This window comes from Panthera uncia (genome assembly GCF_023721935.1).
Source record: "Panthera uncia isolate 11264 chromosome C1 unlocalized genomic scaffold, Puncia_PCG_1.0 HiC_scaffold_4, whole genome shotgun sequence".
NCBI lineage: Eukaryota > Metazoa > Chordata > Mammalia > Carnivora > Felidae > Panthera > Panthera uncia.
In genome coordinates, this window is record NW_026057585.1 from 98,081,153 (window position 1) to 98,087,020 (window position 5,868).

A 5,868-nucleotide genomic window follows, 5' to 3' on the forward strand; every position below is an offset into this window, starting at 1 on the left:
AAGGAAGGAAGGAAGGAAGGAAAGAAGGAAGGAAGGAAGGAAGGAAGGGAAGGAAGGAAGGAAGGAAGAAAGAAAGAAAAACAAGGTAACTTGGTCTCACACAGAGGTTTAAATACGGTTGTCCCCAGATCCAGGCTGCACCCATGCTGGGGCTCAATACAGGAGTGCTGGTCGTGGAGGGCAGGGTTGAGCCAGTGTGCTGGGCCTCCGGGCCTCAGGAGACTGCCCTCTGGAGAGTCACCAAGTCAGCTCTGCTGGGGACCACACCTGTGCCAGTGTAAACGCCACTCCCTGACTCTCAGAGCTAGGAATGTCTGGTTACACTGACATTTGCCCCGCCTGCCCTAACAAGTCCCGGATGCAGGTACCACCAGGTTTGGCTTTCATGGGAGGCCTCTCTGCTTGGCTTGCGGTGGCTCTCTTCTCCCTGTACCCTCCATCGCTGGAGGGTACCCTGTACGCTCCATGAGTGGACACCCCTGATGCCTCTCTCTCCTTGTGAGGACACCGGTCAGTCCTATTGGATGAGGGCACACCTCTATGGCCCCATTCAACCTTGATCACTTCCTTACGGGTCCTGTCTGCAAATACAGTCACGTTCCGAGGTACCAGGAGTTAGGATTCAACATGAATTTGGGGGAGGGGGGGAGACACAGTCCATTACACTTAATTTTCTTTAAATCAAAGTGTAGCAGGCACCGCAGCCCACCCCCCCCTCCCCGCTGCAGACGCCCTAAGGGTGTTCTGAGGCCCAGACCCTGGGGCCAGGACCTGAGGAACTTGGGTCTTGCTGGCGGCCCTGCCTCCCAGCCACCTTCTTCTGGGGGAAGCCGGAAGCCCACGCCCGCGAGGGCCGTCGAGGAACCACTGCCTGGAGGAGGCGGGCGTGGGCTTCCGCCTCCTCCAGGCAGTGGTTCCTCGACGGCCCTCGTCGGCCCTCCTCTGCTTCCCTCAGCCCCTAGCCTCAGACAGTTCAACGTTTTTTGGAAACAGAAAAAAAAAACTCTGAGCTTTGTCCCAGAGCAGAGAAGCCCTGAGTTTCCAGTCTCAGAGCCTGTGTTAAGGTGGGGAGAGAGAGGAAGGGAAAAAGAATGGCAATCGTTCTTCCGAGAGTAGGAAAACAAAATGCTCATTGTTCTGCAGCTCCCTAGGTGATGCCCCGTCCTCCTCTGGGTGCTCCCCTCCGCCCCGCAGTGGCCGCTGTAAATGTCCTTTTTGCTCAAGACCCCACCAACTCTTTCTGCCTCCGGTGAACACTAGCTTGGCTTCAAAGAGAAAACAGATGTTGGGGCTGCTGGCCTCCAATTCCTGGGGCTTCCCGCCAGGGATCCACTCAGCGTCAACCCCTCTCCTTCCTTCCATGCAGTGGGAGGGGGTCCTCCCTGTCTCTGGCCGATCGCTCCCCCCAACCCCCTCCAGCTCCACTGATGATCTCTTCTGCATTTAAGCTTTTTTTTTTTTAATTAAAAAACACTTTTTTAATTAAAAAAAATTTTTTTTAACATTTATTTATTTTTGAGACAGAGAGAGACAGAGCATGAACAGGGGAGGGTCAGAGAGAGAGGGAGACACAGAATCCGATACAGGCTCCAGGCTCTGAGCCGTCGGCACAGAGCCCGACGCGGGGCTCGAACCCACAGGCCGCGAGATCGTGACCTGAGCCGAAGTCGGATGCTCCACCGACTGAGCCACCCAGGCGCCCCAGTGTTGTTTTTTAATAAAACCTTTAATTTTAGAATCGTTTTAAATTTACAGAGAAGCTGCAAACATAGTACATCGAGTCCCCCCCCCCCACCGCCGTTCCCCCACCGCCAATATCTTACATGACCATAGTCTGTTTGCTACGACTAATGAACAAGCATTGATACATTATTAATAACTTAGGTCCAACCTTTATTCACATTTCCTCAGCTTTTACCTAATATCCTCTTTCTGCTCCAGGATCCCCTCCAGGACACATGACATTCATCGTGATGTTCTCCTCAGGCTCCTCTTGGTTATGACAATCGCTCAGACTTCTGTGTCTGATGACCTTGACAGTTCTGAGGAGGACTGACTGATGAGGTGTTTTGCCGACCGTCCCTCCATTGGGGATTATCTGATGTTTGGCTCACGATCAGACTGGGCTTGTGAGTTTTTTGGGAGGAAGACCACAGAGGAGCAATGCCCTTCTCATTACATCATATCAAGGGTAACTGCTATCAGCATGACTCACCACGGTTGGTGTTGATCTTGGCCGCCCGGCCAAGGTAGTGTTTACCAGCCGTCACCACTGCGAAGTTCCTCTTTTCCCCCCTTCTGTGGTGTCCTTGTTCGCAAAGATCACTGTGCATAGCCCACACTTAAAGGGTGAGGGTTATGCTTCACCTTCTTGAGGGCTCAGTGTCCACATCCATTATTTAGAACTCCTCTGTACGTGTTTGTCTCTCCAATGTAGTTGTAATTATTCAATCGCTTATTTGTACCAGTATGGACTCACTGAGCTTGGTTTTATACTTCGAGTTGTTATCAATACTACACTATTTACTTTGTTGTTCAAATTGTTCTAGAGCTAGCCACCAGGAGCCTCCAACTGGCACCTGTCTCTTTGACCCGGCCCCATGGTTTTGCTTTTCAAGCACCTCCTTACTTTCTGAATCTACAAGACGCTTTAACTTGCTCTTACCTATTCCCCCCTCCCCCCCCCCCCCATCCTAGCACCAGCCACCTCTCCAAGGAGCCTTGGTCCCTGCCGTCGAGGAGACTGGGATCAGAAATCCAGGTCCGGGAGCGCCCGCGTGGTTCAGTTGGTTAAGTGTCCAACTTCAGCTCAGGTCATGATCTCACGGTTTGTGGGTTCGAGCCCCGGGTGGGGCTCTGTGCTGTCTGCACGGAGCCCACTTCGGATCTCCTGTCCCCCTCTCTTTCTGCCCCTCCCCTCACTCGTGCGCATACTCTTTCTCTCTGTCTCTCAAAAATAAATAAACGTTGAAAAAATGAAAAAAGAAAAGAAAAAGAAACCCTGATCCGGGAGCTAGGCGTGCTCGTGGCCAATGGGTGCCATTCCCTCTAGCCCTCCTCCGGGACAAAACTGAAGATGTACCCAGAAACACAGTAACCTGTGCATGTATGCATAGCTACGATTTGCGTGTTCATCCACCTGTACTTACACGAGGCTGAACTTGAGTCCCTACTGATGTCTCCAATGCCAAACCCACACCGATCGCCTGGTTTGTTCCACGTTTTCCCCGGGCTTGTCTGTCACTGCCGGTCCATCAGGGAGAACCTGGCTCCCACCGTCCACCAGGCACTGTCTTGTTCCTTGAATCCCGGCACACGCGTGTGATGCTGGAGAACAGTTGGCCCGCACACCGTGAGCAGCGACTTCGGCGACCAGAGGGCAAGGGCTTTTCCCCTGTCTTTAGTCCTCTGTTCTCTGGTGTGTTAGGTGACTCCAGGTGGGCACCGCCCTCAGCGAGCTCGCGTCACAGGCTGTAACATGGTCAGGTTCTTTCCTCACTGGCTACCTTCCATTCTGGGATCCCCCAACCTCCCCATTGAGCTTTGAAAATTTTGCCTCCATTAAGGGTGTCCCCTCGTGCCAGCGATCTTGAAATACAGTGCCACACGGAACAGGTTTGCTGCCCCCGCCCCCCCAAGTCCCCTGTGCGTCACCTACTCAGCCTTCCTTCCAACCCTGGCAACCACTGATCTGTTTTCAATCTCCCTCCTCTGTGTTTTAACTGAACTTGACTTTCCCTGTGGCTTCCTGTCCTCTGGCATTTAGTGTCTTTGAAAAACCTTCTCCCCCAGCACCTTGGGTTCCTCCCACCGTGGCACCACATGTGTCCCCCCCCCCCCCCGCCCTTTAAAAACATTTTTTTTAATGTTTGTTTATTTTTGAGAGAGGGAGAGACTGAGTGCGGGTGGGGGAGGGGCAGAGAGACAGGGAGACACAGAATCCGAAGGAGGCTCCAGGCTCTGAGCAGAGCCGGAAGCGGGGCACGAACTCACGAACCACGAGGTCACGACCTGAGCCGAAGTTGGACGGTCAACCGACTGAGCCACCCAGCTGCCCCTTGTATCCCCCTTTTACAGCCAAACTCTGCATGTGGCCTCAGCCTGACTTCTCGCCGCTGAAACTGCTCCTGCCGCGGTCACCAATAGCTTCCTTGTTGCTAAACCCAGAGGGCCCTCCGTCTGCCCCGTGGCCACCTCCCGGTGCAGGAAGCCAGCCCCCCCTTCTCGCTCTGCACTGTCTCTCCCTGTGACTCATTTCCTCTTGGGTAATACGCACCCACGTGCTGGGGCTCCCACGTGGACACCTCCGCCCAGACTTGTTTTCACTGAGCTCCTCCTACTCTCCTTGCAGGTGCCTGTGACACCGCGGGACCCGCAACAGCCTCAGTCCCTTGTTGCCCGTCCCGATACTAGAAGTCACCACAAGGTGGGCGACAGGGAAAAATTGTGTTTAAATCCAGAATTAAAAAGTCACTTAAAAGTTAATCCGCTGGGGCCGGGGTGGGGGTGGGGGGTGGCGCCTGGGTGGCTCAGTCAGTTAAGCCTTTGGCTCTTGGTTTCAGCTCAGCTCCTGATCTCCTGGTTCATGAGTTCGAGCCCCACGTTGGGCTCTGCACTGACAGGGAGGAGCCTGCTTGGGATTCTTTCTCTCTCTCTCTCTCTGCCCCTGCTGTGCACTCTCTCTCTCTCAAAATAAATGAATAAACTTAAAAAAAAAATACAAGTGAATCAGCTGGCCAGCAGCCTGCTGCATTCTTCTCCCTGCATCTGGCTGCACGGTCTTGACCTTGCCAACCGCTGTCACCGTGTGGGGTGAACTGCCGCGAGCGGTGGAAGGATTTCTAGAAGCCTTTTCTGCCGTCACTTAACATACACAGACTTGGCTACGGACCATATAGACAAACTCCATGAAACCCAACCCGGCGACCTCCCCTCACCAGACCCTGGAATATGGCCTGCAGTCATTGTAATAAACCCTGAGAGACGGGGCGGTGTGGGGGGGGGGAAGGGGGTTGAGTTGGGGGGGGGGGTCTCAATGGGAAGAAGCAATATTTAACTGACTGCAGTTGATTACATCACTTTTGCAAATTTTGCAAAGTTTTGCAAAAACATTTGACCATTCCTAGGGTGCTTGCTGCGGAATCTACACCCCCCTCTGTGTAGAGAGGGCCCCTCTTTCCCTGGAAAGAGTTCATGACCCAAGCTCTCCAGATGAGTGGGCCAGATGGTGCCCACGATTCTCTCTCTCTCTCTCTCTCTTTTAATTTTTAAATGTTTATTTATTTATAAATATAAATGTTGATTCATTTTTGAGAAAGTGAGAGAGAGAAAGAGACGGAGCGTGAGCAGGGGAGGGGCAGAGAGAGAGGGAGACACAGCATCGGAAGCAGGCTCCGGGCTCTGAGCTGTCAGCACAGAGCCCGACGCGGGGCTCGAACCCACGAACCGTGAGATCACGACCTGAGCCGAAGTCGGATGCTTAACCAAATGAGCCCGCTAGGCGTCCCTGCCCATGGTTCTCTTAAGGACATTTGCACACTTTCTGCTTGTGGTCCCGAAAGAAATGCAATATTTTACAGACTTATTTACACGAATACTCACAGCAACATTATTCATTAGCCAAATAGCATAAAAACCCAAATGTCCATTATCCGATGAACAGATAAACAAAACGTGCTCTATCCGCACGATGGAATATTACTCAGCATAAAAAGGAATCGAGTACCGATGCCCGCTACAATATGGATGAACCTTGAAGACATTACACCACCTGAAAGAAGCTGGACACAAAAGGCCACATATTATATGATTCCATTTGTATGAAATGCCCAGCCATGGGCAAATCCATGGAGATGGGAAGGAAGTAGA